General features: G+C 36.6%; 1 protein-coding gene across 1 annotated transcript in view; it reads right to left on the bottom strand.

The window, feature by feature from the left end:
- Positions 1 to 5,305: 5,305 nt before the first annotated feature.
- The window catches only part of EMB1270 (Pentatricopeptide repeat (PPR) superfamily protein), a 47,464-nt gene continuing 38,744 nt past the window's right edge, over positions 5,306 to 14,025 (bottom strand). Inside the window, exon 6 of the mRNA XM_010268102.3 lies at positions 5,306 to 5,687. The gene's annotated coding sequence lies outside the window, so the exon portion shown is untranslated. The remainder of the gene's footprint in view (positions 5,688 to 14,025) is intronic.

The raw sequence follows: 14,025 nt of genomic DNA, 5'->3' as shown, positions 1-14,025 counted from the left end.
ATAACATGCATATAAACTTATTTTATACATTATATAATATAAAATATTACATATAATATAAATTATATATGTTATGTTATAATATTTATATATAAAACATATAATATAATGTAAAATAACATGTATACATTATACACAAAATGTATAAATTTAAATACATGCGGGCCAGGCCGGACTTGAAGTATTAAGCCCAAGCTCAACCCTAAAATTTATAGGGCTGAGGGCCCAGGCCGGACTTATGCGAGCCGGGTTAAAAATGATCAGCCCTACTTTCAATTCTTCTATGATGGCAAAGGACTTGGACGACAACAAGTTCTGACTTCCTTCTCAGTTTCTCAATGACAACGACATACTCATGGATAATAAGACCAACTATAATAACACTAACAAGGGCTTTGCCTTTGAGACAGAAGCTGGGCCTTTCTTTCCTTTTGAGTTCCCCAACGCCTTTGCATGTTGTGGATCTCCATTGGCTCTCAACTCCTCGGTTGAGCCGGTCGTGGGTTCCACTGAGACTGAGAGTGATGAGGAGGACTACTTGGTTGGGTTAACTACACGGATGCTCATTCCATGTTGCGTGATGAAGAGAAATCTACTGCTGCTTATTTTGCTACCTACAACCATAAAGACATGGGCAATAGCTGGTATCCCTGCAATCAACATTGTGGGCAGTTGAAAGCTGGTCATCTGCAGTGGGTAGGGGTGTCAATAGACTAGTTTTGGATTGGATCTAATATTATCCAAACCTTATCAAATTGGATTTGGATAGTCCATTATATTTATTGGATTGGGCCAATCCAAAATAAAATGGTCGATCAAAATTGAAATTGAAAAACACTTTTATAAAAGCACTTTTGTAAAAGTAATTTTATGAAAAGTACTTTTTCGAAAGCACTTTAATGAAATCACTTTTACAAAAGAAATTTTATAGAAGTACTTTTATAAAAGCACTTTTACGAAAGTACTTTTACGAAAGTACTTTTATGGAAGTACTTTTACAAAAGCACTTTTGTGGAAGTACTTTTATAAACACTTTTACAAAAGCACTTTTATGGAAGTACCTCTATATAAGCACTTTATCGAAAGCACTTTTATGAAAGCACTTTTATGGAAGTACTTCTATATAAGCACTTTTACAAAAGCACTTTTAAGAAAGAACTTTTATGAAAGCACTTTTACAAAAGCAGTTTTATGAAAGTACTTTTATAAAAGCACTTCTACGAAAGTACTTTTATAAAAGTACTTTTGCGAAAGCACTTTTAAAAGCAAGGTTTTTAAAACCAACTTGGAGAACAAACCAGTCAGGGGAACGGTTCCCGAGTCGAATGATCCAACCGTTCGGGAGTACAGGGTATAGGGTACTAATCGGGAGTTTTCCCTATTTTTAATGATGCCCTGATGATTAGTTAGGGACAATTTTGTAACTTTATGTGTTAAACGTTTGGATCAATGGCAAAAGGGAGGTTTTTGTTGAGTTCTTTAAAAATCTAAGGGAGGTTTTTGTTAAAGTGAAACTAAAAGGGAGGTTTTTATGATTGTTAGAAACTTCAGGGGAGGTTTTTCTATTTTATCCTATTTTTATTAATACTTAATTAATTAATTATTAACTAATTAATATTTACTATGAATTAATTAATAACTTATGTTTTGTATCGTTAATTATTTTTAATTATTCAAAATTTTTATTATTTATTTATTTATTACGTAAATTATAAATATAGTAATTAATAAATTATTGTATAATTACTTAACTAATTAATAATTAACTACTTTTGTGTTAATTATTAACTAATAAATAATACATTTAATTATTTGGTATTTTACTATCCATTAATAATTAGATATTAATTATTATAATTAATTAATATTTTAATTTTTATTAATAATTTGGTAATTAGTTGCTTTTTATTATTAATTAATTATTAAATATTTTTATTCATTAATTTTATAATTAATTAGTTAATGAATGAATAATGATAATTAGTTAATATCTATTATGATTTAATTAATAATTTTTATTTTGTATTACTAGTTCTTTTTAATTAGCTAAAATTTTTATTACTTAACTATTTAAGTAAATTAATAATAAGATAATACTTAATTACTTAACTATTAACTATTTTTTGTTATTTATTAATTAACTAATAATATTGTTTATTATTTATTATTTATTATTTTATTATATTCCTTCATATTTATTAGTTACTTATAATTAAATTATTTTATTATTGTGTTGTTAAATAATTAATAATTTATTAATGGCTCATAGATCTAATATTAACTCTTAAAAGCATTACAAGGAAGGTGTTTTTTCCTGTTAACAAGCTCCCTCTCCTTTCCCACATCCCACCAAAATAATGGGATTCTACATCCCAAAAGTTGAGATGTATAATCCCACCTTTTTCCTATAGGCCTCATGACATCCCACAAACCAAACATGTGAAAGGAAAAATATTTGAGAGTATTTCGTATTTTCCCTTCTCATCCCACAAAGCAAATTGGCCTAATAGATTTATTGGGTAAACTCCAAAAACACCTAGGGTTTTAAGTTTTAACTGTTCAGTCCTCCCCTAGAAATCTTAGCTCCACCCTAGGGGTGGAATGAATCCTGACCGTGGATTGATACCAAATTCACAAGGTAGGATGTAGTTTATAGGGGGCTACTAGTAGACTAGGAGGTAGGGGTGATCATGGGCCAGGTCGGGCTTTGCACTTATGATAAAGATTATAGCTTAGGCCCGGGCCCGGCCCGGCCCAGGGTTGCGGGCCTGAAACATAAGCCCTAGCCCAGGTCTATACGGGCTCGGGCTAGGCCGGGCCTGATTCTGGGCCAATGTCTTTCATATATATAAAACATTACATATCTATAATATTTTATATTAAATGACATAACATGCATATAAACTTATTTTATACATTATATAATATAAAATATTACATATAATATAAATTATACATGTCATATTATAATATTTATATATAAAATATATAATATAATGTAAAATATCTTGTATACATATATATACATAATACACAAAGTGTGTAAGTTTAAATATATGTGGGCCAGGTCGAGCCCGGATCGGACTTGAAGTATTAAACGCAAGCCCAGCCCTAAAATTTGCAGGCCTGATATGGGCCCGGACTGGACCAGACTGAAATAATCACCCTTAATAGGTGGTGACTGTAATTTCAGATTTCTAAGGGGAGTACAATCTACTTATCCCAAAACACCCAAAGTAGGTGTGATCATTTTTAGCCCATCCAATAAGTCAGGGCTTGACATAGGTTTTGTAATTAGGCCTTGCCCAGTCCTAGGTCCAAGCTCGCATCTGCAAATTTCTTTCCGGTTCGGGTTGAAAGCTTTCGGAGAGATTCGTTCTTCATTTTTCAAATAATTTTTAATCAAATTACAGTATTTCATCGCTAAAATGTTCATTTTTTTTTTTAAGGTAAGGTAACTTTATTAAATAGCACATAAAATACAAAGGGCCCGAGTGAAAGGACTACAGACCAGGCCTAAAAGCCCTACAATTACAAATCGAACAGACTAGTAGACCTCAACTGGGTGCCCAGCACCCTGACCTACAGACCCTTAGCTGCTACAGTCCAAGAGACCAGTTTGCTAAATGGTTCATATTTGCTTACTTAATTATACATACATGTGCGAATTATTTTATTATATATATATATAAATATTATAATATGATACGTATAATGTTATATAGAGCGATTATATATAATGTTTTTATTACATAATGTATAAAATAATTTCTATACACATTATATATAAAATCTCATATCTAAATTAGGCCCGACCCATCCCATGATCTCCCCTACCCCAAACTACTAAGATGCGTTAATGTCACTTTATATTCGAACTATGAAAAGTTGCAGATATCCCAAACTTTGACGTGCCATTCAAAGAACTACATCTGTTAAAATTTCATTAGCAGGAAGGACAGAAAATATTCTGCACTAGGGTCTAGAGGAGCAATTTGAATGGGCCCAACGAGAGCCCAAACTAATCCAATTCATAATTTTACATGGATTAGACTTTGGATTTTTGGTCTTTGGGTTGGGTTTAGACCCAAAAGTTTGGTTTTTTTTTTTTACTTTTCGGGCTAAAAGAGTGTTCTTACATCAATTTTAGTTACATTAATTCTGTTCATATATAACTTTTTACAAATCACTACAGTTATTAAAAACATCCTTACGTACTACTCAATGGACCAACGATTACATCAGTAGAGTTATTTCTAGGGCAGAAAACGAGATTGGATACAATCCTCACAAAATTTGTTCACACCATCCTCATAACAATCGCAGCCATGCATTGGGTTCATGGGAAGATGTTCCCAATGCACAACTTGAAGTGTTGTGAAAATAGTGTGAGGACAAAATCCGGATTTGTGGAAAACATATCGAATCCAATTGGATATACCTGCATCTAAATTTATATATATATATAATAGAACATTATGACGTTGAATAGCATTGATAAATTAAACCAAAAATGATGAAAATATTTATATTATAAATAAAAATTGGCTTTGATATCCATGAACACATTAAGAAGGCCAAATCAAAGTTTAAAATTTCATAAAACCATAAAATAAGTAAATCTTAGAGGAGGAATAGAAGTAGAAGCCGAGAGAGAGAGAGAGAGAGAGAGAGCAAAGTCCTTGTTTCAATGGACCTTTATTTCAGTGAAAGAAAAAAAAAGAAAGAAAATTATATGCATGTTATAGATGTGAATTGTATCAAGGTGCTTCAATCATCATCATCATCCAAAGCCTTATCACAACTATATGGGGTGTTGGCATGAATTCGATATTTCACCATTGCATTCTGTTTAACTTTATATCCATTGTTAAACTATGAACATTTAAATCATCTCTTACTATTTCAACCCATGTCCTTTTTGATTTACCCCTAATCTTTCTAGTCCTTTCAACTTGCAACTATCAAGATGCATCAAGCATTCAACAATTTAGTCCATGAAACTTTCAAACATGTCTGTTGTCAACTAGTTGCATCATCAGATAGCTAGTGTCATGTTAGATATCTCGCATTTCTAATCTTAGGAGGTTGGGATCTTTATCGAGGCAGAGGGGTGATGATCAGTGATGCTGGTTAAGGCGAGTCTTAACAGACCCACACCCCCGGCCCACATTTTTTGCCCGTATATTTAAGGGGGCTGGTTTTTTTATTTTGGTTTAGAATTATGGCTTATGATCAATTAGATTGTTGTTGCTTCTTTAATGGAAACTTTGCTATTTGAAATCCTATCTGCAACAGTTAGGGCTTCAGGCATTTAAAATGTCTTTATTTCTCTTTCTAAATAGATTGTCACTATTACAAGAGCATTAAATGTTATTAGAAGTTAAAGACAACTACAAAGGTGTGAAACATAAGAATATACAAAAAAAAAAACACTTTAAAAGCAAAATTATATCATGCCTTTTGAAAGTGGCACTTCTAGGTTCAATCGAGGTGCAAGCTAGGCGTGCGTGCCTTTTAGAACACTTTTAATACTTCAGCTACAAATATGATGAAACACCATTTCTTCCAAAGAGCTTTTCCTCACAAGAAATGGCTTTCCCCTAATTCTTGTCAAGTAGAGGTCTCTTCTCTTTTCTTCTCTTGGTTTCTCCATGTTAAGGGAGACTTTCAGAGCCTGTTTTAGTCTGTAGAAAGGACAAGTAGGTGTATCAAAAATAGGAGTAAACCTTCCAAGACTGAAACTAAAATATTCAAATAATTTAAAATTCCTTAGTATGGGAATCTAAAGAAAAAATTGATTCTTCCCTTAAAGACCTTGCCCACTCTAATCATGTTTCTTGAAACTGAACCATAGGTTTTGAAGAGAAATCAAGGCCCTCTCTTGACTCTTTTACTTTCTTAAGCCATGTGAATGAATATGTAAAAGATCTTATCAAACTAAATCACTGCCTGTTGGCACTACCATTATAACTACATAGCCGCAACAGCACAGCCTCAGAAAACTCGAAATTCACCCTCCTCTTCCATGTCCGGTGAGTGCATCCTTGCTGTTGTTACCCCAAATGACACACTGACCCACTAACATATGAAAAAATAAAAATTGCCTCCATGGTCTACTACCTTATTATTCACACGACCAGGACACTTTCATTTGACCCTCCAATGAACAAGCATGTTATCAATCAAAAGAAAAACTAAATCACTAAATGAGTGTATGCTTGGGTGATTTGGTTTCAATCAGTTTACATGTTCACAATACTTTCTTGTAAGACTACAATTAAACATAAACATGCTAGCAATCAAATGAAAAATCATATCACTCAATGAGTGCATGCCTTTTTCCCACCTCAAATCATATAAAAACAACCCACTAACATATGAAAACATAGAGAATGTCTCTAAGGTCAACTACCTTACTATGACAATCATGATATGCCAAGGTACCCTAACATATGCTGTGATGTGTTCACATGGTCACAATACTTTCTTGTGGTCTTCCAATAAAACATTAACATGCTATCAACCAAATAACCCAGTGAGTGCATGCTTGTGTGATTTGATTTCGATGAGTTTACATGGTTACAACACTTTCTTGTGACCCTTCAATAAAGTCACAAACAGCTAATAATCAAATTTTAAACCAAATCACCTTGTGAGTGAATGCCTATATGATTTGATTTTGATTAGTCCACATGGTCACAACACTTTTTTGCAACCCTCAAATAAAACATAGACATCCTGTAAATCAAATGAAAGATAAAGTTACCTAGTGTTTGCATGCTTTTTAGTGTTACCTGAAGTGATACATGAACTACTCGCTATCATATAATAAAATGGGGACTACCTCTAGAATCCACTACCTTACTAAGACTATCAAAAAGCATGGTTACAACACTTTCTTGTGACTCTTCAATAAGTCACAAACATGCTAATGATCAAATTTTAAACCAAATCACCTTGTGAGTGAATACCTAGATGATTTGATTTGTAGTCCACATGGTCACAACACTTTTTTTGAACCCTCAAATAAAACATAGACTGATAGACATTCAGTGAATCAGATGAAAGACGAAATTACCTAGTGATTGCATGCTTTTTGGTGCTACCCCAAGTGATGCATGAACTACCTTACTAAGAATATCAAGAAATACAAAGGTAGCCTAACATGTGGAACGTTAAATTCACATATCCAAAACACACTTGTGGCCTATAAAAAAACCAGTCATGCATAAATCAAATTACCCAGTAAGTGCATGCCTTGCATGCCTGGGTGATTTGGCTTTCATGAGTTCACAATCACAATTTTTGCAACCACCAATAAAACACAAACATGTTGCTATCAATCAAATGAAGAAACAAATAACCTGGCAAAGGCATGTCTCTTTTTTTCGGAACAGGTAAAGTATTGTATTGTAATGAGATATGAGTAAAAACCAATAACAACAGCCCATGTACGATGAGAGCCTGTACATTGGGAATTTACAAAAAGATTCAATGCAAAAATGAAAAAAGCTGGACACCCTTGAAAGCCCTTTGTACACTTACCCAGGAACATAAAAAGCCTATAACCTTGTTTTTAACTGAAGCTACATCAGAACAATTGTTATCAAAGATTTGGCTGTTGCTTTCCTTCCAGAGAGCCCACATGGCACAGGATGGCAGATGGAAAACTCCTCTAAAGCAGTTTGCCCCTAGCACTCAAACCCTTGAGGGTTAGAACCACCCTTGCAGAAGTTGGAGGACTGATTCAGATAGGCAGGACTGAACACCAAAGCATGACAAAGCCATTTCCCACAGTTGGGAAGAAAAACTGCAATGGATAAAAAGGTGAATGGAGGATTCAGAAGTCTCATTGCACAAGGGGCCCAAGATATTAGGAAGATGCATCCCCCTTCTGAGCAGCCAATCAGTGGTAAGGCATTTACCAAGCACCACAGTCCAAACCAGGGAGGCAACCTTGGATGGGGCATGGGAATTCCAGATCAAAGCCCAAGGGAAATCACTGTCCTCACAAGACACCAAGTTGCTGCAGAAGGACTAAGAGGAAAACTTGTCTGAAGAGCTCCAAGACCAGATTCTTCCATCATCAGTTCGAGGATTAGGCAAAAAGCTTTGAACAAGACTTAACAGTTCAGTCAGTGGGCCGATTTCCCAATCATTGAGGTTCCTTCGAAAAGTGGGACCCCAAACAACCTCCCCATTCACAGAATCAAAGCAGTCTTCAACCACAGCGTCCTTATTGTGTGCAATATCAAAAAGAGAAGGAAACCTTTCCTGTAGAGCCAGGTTCCACACCACCGATCATGGCAGAATTTGAAGCGATTATCTTTACCTGACACCTGATGCCCTTCAAGAAATCAAGAAGAATAGAAGCTATATTTCTCCACAGAGCACAACCTTTTGGGGATCGACCAGGGCCTGAGTCCCAACCAAATGATACAACAACAACCTACTTGTTAGGTTGAAGGGTTTTATGTATTGATTGTTCGGCTGATAAGTGTTCTTATTAGCCTGTATTTGTGTTTAAGTTGTTATGTACTGGGCCTGTGTTAATGGGCCTAAGTTTATTTTGTGTTTTAAGTAGTCTGGGTGTCCCATCACTAATCAGGGGCATTCCAGACATTTCCTGTAACATTGTACTGTAATCTAATATAAATGTTAGTACTGTCAACTGGGTTATGCAGTTCGACATTCTCAGCACCTCTTGGTCTCCTCCTCTCTTCTACTACTTCGACTACAACATTTCAGCTTACATGGTATCAGAGCATTAAGCAAGTTCCTGGTTACAGCCAACGCCATCTCCTCTCTTGCTGTCTTTCTCTCTCTTTTTTTTTTATCTTGGTTGCTGCGGTGAAACCCTAGGGTTGCAGGAGAACAGTACAAGGTTCGAACCTAGGGTTTCTGTTGGAAAACGTGGGGTTACTGGTTCAAATCTGAAAATAGAATTGTATATATTCCTAGGATTGTGGAAGGATTGATTTAGAAAGTTTTTCTTTCTATTTTTGTACTTTCTATTTTCTCTTCTTTCTATTTTTTCTTCTTTCTATTTTCTTTTCTTTCTATTTTTCTTTCTTTCTATTTATTGCAGCAGCTTACTGTATAAATATGCCAATTGGCAATAGAATGAAACATATCAGTATTCTACCATTTCAAAACATGGTATCAGAGCTCTAGGTTTGTCAACCTTGAGATTTTTTTCGGCCTTCATTGCCAGTTTTTTGTGTTTTTCTCTTCTGGCCTTCAGTGTTGATCTGTAACCAGAAGTGTTCCTTTATTCTCCTTTCCTGCCGGCCTTATTTTTCCTCCATTAACAATGTCCGACATGACTGCAACAAGTGCTCCCGTCCAAACCAATGAAGGAGCAACAAATTCTCATCCTCACACTGGTGATTTGCAGAATATTCAGGCAACATATAGACTGAATGGCCAGAATTACTTGAAGTGGTCACAACTAGTGCGTACCTATTTGAAGGAAAAAGGAAAAATTAGTCACCTTCTTGGAACAGGACCAAAGTTAGACGAGCCAAATTTTGATGCTTGGGACGAAGAGGACTCCATGATTATGTCATGGTTGTGGAGTTCAATGACACCCGAGATCAGTGATACTTGTATGTTTCTTCCCTCTACAAAGGCTATTTGGGATGCTGTCCGACAAACCTATTCCAAAGCCCATGACGCTGCTCATGTCTATGAGGCCAAAGTGAAGACTGTGGCGGCCAAACAAGGGAGCAGGAGTATTACAGAGTATGCAAATCTGCTGCAAAATTTATGGCATGAGCTTGATCATTATCGGGTTCTTGAGACAAAGTGCGCAGATGATGCTGTGATCTTGAAGAATTTTATTGAAAGAGATAGGGTGTATGATTTTTTGGTTGGATTGAATGCTGAATTTGATCAGGTCCGAATACAAATTCTTGGCAAAGAAGAAGTGCCTCCATTGAATGAAGTCATAGCCCTTGTCAGAGCTGAGGAAATCCGTCGTGGAATCATGCTTGAGCCTAAAGATCCCGAAGGCTCAGCCATGGTGGCAAGGGGAGGAAGTTACAGTGGTTCAAAGGGTGAGAACAATCACAACTTGGCTCGTGACACAACCACCCGTGACTCTAACGATAACCTCTGCTGAACCTATTGCAAGAAGCCCAGACACATGAAAGATCGGTGCTGGAAACTTCATGGGAAACCTCCCACATCCAGCAAGGAATGGGGAAATCGAGGAGTTTCAAAAGGAGTTCAACAGGCCCATAATGTCTCCACAACCCCGCAGCAAGAACACTCAAGTCAGGGACCATTTAATGATGAAGAAATTGAAAGGCTAAGGTGCTTCCTGAAATCCTTGAAACCAGGAAGTGGTTCTACCTCGCTCTCTCAGGTGAGTCTTTATCTCTAGGATTACATGCCTCGGCTAGTGTTTTTCCATGGATTCTTGATTCTGGAGCTACTGACCACATGACACCCTCTTCACTACATTTTCTCACCTATACAACCTGTCCTAGTAATAGAAAAAATTCTGTTGCTAATGGTTCTTTCACCACAGTGGCAGGGATTGGGAATATTCAAATTACTCCATCCCTATTACTTAAAAATATGCTTCATGTTCCTAAGCTATCCACTAGCCTTATCTCTATACATAAACTCACCCAGGATGTGAACTGCAATGTTGTGTTCTTCCCTTCTTACTGCGTATTTCAGGACCAGGTTTCGGGGAAGAAGATTGGACTTGCTAAGGAAAGAGATGGACTCTACTACCTTGAAGCAACCAACAAATCATCTCACACTGTTATGCATGTCACACACGAGTCATTCTTATCTACCTCCAATAAAGATTTAATTTGGCGTCATCATTTCCGTTTTGGTCATCCTTCATTTCCTATTTTAAAAACAATGCTTTCTTCCTTGTTTAAAGGAATTGATGTTGAAACCTTTCATTGTGATGTTTGTGAACTTGCTAAGCACAAAAGGGTTTCTTTCCCAATCAGCAATAAAAGATCTTCAACTCCTTTTTATTTGATTCATTCGGATATATGGGGCCCTTCTCAAATTCCCAACATTACTGGTTCCAGATGGTTCGTCACCTTTATTGATGATTGCACTAGGGTCACATGGATTTTTCTTCTTAAGTCTAAATCTGATGTGGGTACGATTCTTCCCAACTTTCATAACATGGTTCAAACTCAGTTTGGTGTGAGAATTAAAAGGTTTCGATCTGATAATGCTACAGATTATTTTAATCAGAATTTGTCCCCATTTTTTCAGAAAGAAGGCATTGTGCATGAATCCTCCTGTGTTAACACTCCCCAACAGAATGGGGTAGCTGAGAGAAAAAATGGCCATCTTTTGCAAACCACCCGAGCCTTTCTCTTTCAAAATCAGGTGCCAAAACAATATTGGGGGGAAGCTGTCCTTACTGCTGCCTACACCATAAATAGACTACCATCTAAAGTTCTTGACAACCGAAGCCCAATACAAGTCATTTCTCAATTTTACCCTAATATTCGAGCCTCAAATAATCTCACACCAAGAATTTTTGGCTGCACTGCCTTTGTTCATAATAAGGGAAAATTAGACCCACGAGCAATCAGGTGTGTCTTCTTGGGATATTCCCCAACTCAGAAAGGTTATAAATGTTATCATCCAGCCACCAGAAAATTCTACACCTCCATCGATGTCACATTTGAGGAAGGAAAATCTTTTTTCACTCAACCTTATCTTCAGAGGGAGCCCTCATTAATGGAAGATAAGGCCTCGGATCTACTCTCCCTAGATGTATTACCCTCCTCACAGACATTCAATCATCAAGAATCACATCCCTCTGAGTCACATTCCTTTGAGCCCACATTCCCGAGTCTCAACAAGAGTCAAACAACCCGACCATTGAACCAAATTCGGACACTGTTAACCCCACGAATGATGTGCATGATAATGTGAGATATATGCAAGTTTACTCTAGGAGGAAAAATCCAGATCCTCAACCTGTGCAAGTCCAAGATTCAACTCCTAATCCTAGAACTGAGGGATGCTCAGAACCTGAACCTACACCTTCACAGTCTGAGTATGAGTATGACCTACCTATTGCACTGAGAAAAGGAACCAGAGAATGCACCAAACGCCCATTGTACCCTTTAGCCAAATATGTATCATTCCAAAGATTCTCTAAATCCCATAAAAGTTTTCTAGCCAGCCTTAACACCATTCCAATTCCTAAAACTCTAGCCGAGGCACTTTCTAATAAGGAGTGGAGAAAAGCCATGAGAGTGGAAATGGAGGCATTAGAAAAAAATAACACATGGGAAGTTGTGGATCTACCAAGAAACAAGAAGACGGTAGGTTGTAAATGGGTGTTCACAATTAAGTACAAATTTGATGGGTCATTAGAAATGTACAAAGCATGCCTGGTAGCCAAGGGATATACACAAACTTATGGGGTAGATTATCAAGAGACTTTTGCCCCAGTAGCTAAAATGAATACAGTAAGGGTGTTACTGTCGTTGGCTGCTAACTATAATTGGGATTTGCAACAGTTTGATGTAAAAAATGCATTTCTCCATGGTGATCTAGAAGAGGAGATATACATGGACATTCCACCGGGTTTTGGAGAAGGCATTAAAGGGAACAAAGTTTGTCGGTTGAAGAAAGCACTATACGGTCTCAAACAATCTCCAAGAGCATGGTTTGGAAGGTTTACGAAGGTAATGCTGAGTACAGGTTACAAGCAAAGTCAAGGTGACCACACATTGTTTATCAAACACACAGCCTCAGGGGGAGTTATTGCACTATTAGTCTATGTGGATGATATAATCGTTACTGGGAATGATAAAAAGGAGAAGGAAGCATTGAAAAACTGCTTTGCCAGAGAATTTGAGATAAAAGACTTGGGGAGACTAAAGTATTTTCTCGGAATTGAAGTTGCACATTCTAAACAAGGCATCTTTATCTCTCAACAAAAGTATGTTGTTGATCTTTTGAGAGAAACAGGAAATATGGCATGTAAACCAGCTTCCACGCCTATAGATCCCAATCATAAACTTGGAGAAGCCAACGAGAATGCAAGTGTAGACAAGGAGATGTTCCAAAGACTAGTTGGAAAACTCATTTATCTTGCACATACACGACTGGATATTGCATATGCTGTAAGTGTAATAAGTCAGTTTATGCATAATCCTAAAGAAGTTCATCTGCAGGCTGCTCATCGAATTCTGCACTATTTGAAAGCCAATCCAGGAAAAGGAATTTTATTCAGAAAAAATGGAGGACTGGCTCTTGAAGCATATACAGATGCCGATTATGCAAGATCTCCAGTAGATAGACGGTCCACTTCTGGTTACTGTACCTTCTTAGGAGGAAACTTAGTCACTTGGAGGAGTAAGAAGCAAAATGTAGTGGCTCGGTCAAGTGCAGAGGCAGAATTCAGGGCTATGGCACAAGGAGTGTGTGAATTACTCTGGTTGAAGATAATTTTAGAAGACCTGAAGATTCCACGAGAAGACCCTATGAAACTATATTGTGACAACAAGTCAGCCATCAATATTGCTCACAATCCTATTCAACATGACAGGACGAAGCACATCGAAATTGACCGACACTTTATAAAAGAGAAACTGGACAGCAAGCTGATTTGCACTCCCTATGTGTCTACAAAAGGACAATTGGCCGATGTACTTACTAAAGGGCTCAATAGTACAGACTTTCGGAGAATTATAGCCAAGCTGGGAATGGAGGATCTCTATTCACTAGCTTGAGGGGGAGTGTTGGAAAACGTGGGGTTACTGGTTCAGATCTGAAAATAGAATTGTATATATTCCTAGGATTGTGGAAGGATTGATTTAGAAAGTTTTTCTTTCTATTTCTTTCTTTCTATTTTTGTACTTTCTATTTTCTCTTCTTTCTATTTTTTCTTCTTTCTATTTTCTTTTCTTTCTATTTTTCTTTCTTTCTATTTTTCTTTCTTTCTATTTATTGCAGCAGCTTACTGTATAAATATGCCAATTGGCAATAGAATGAAACATATCAGTATTCTACCATTTC

The sequence above is a fragment of the Nelumbo nucifera genome, chromosome 3 (genome assembly GCF_055504915.1).
Source record: "Nelumbo nucifera cultivar China Antique chromosome 3, China Antique-T2T, whole genome shotgun sequence".
Taxonomy (NCBI): Eukaryota; Viridiplantae; Streptophyta; class Magnoliopsida; order Proteales; family Nelumbonaceae; genus Nelumbo; species Nelumbo nucifera.
This window is presented reverse-complemented; position numbering and strand designations above follow the sequence as displayed.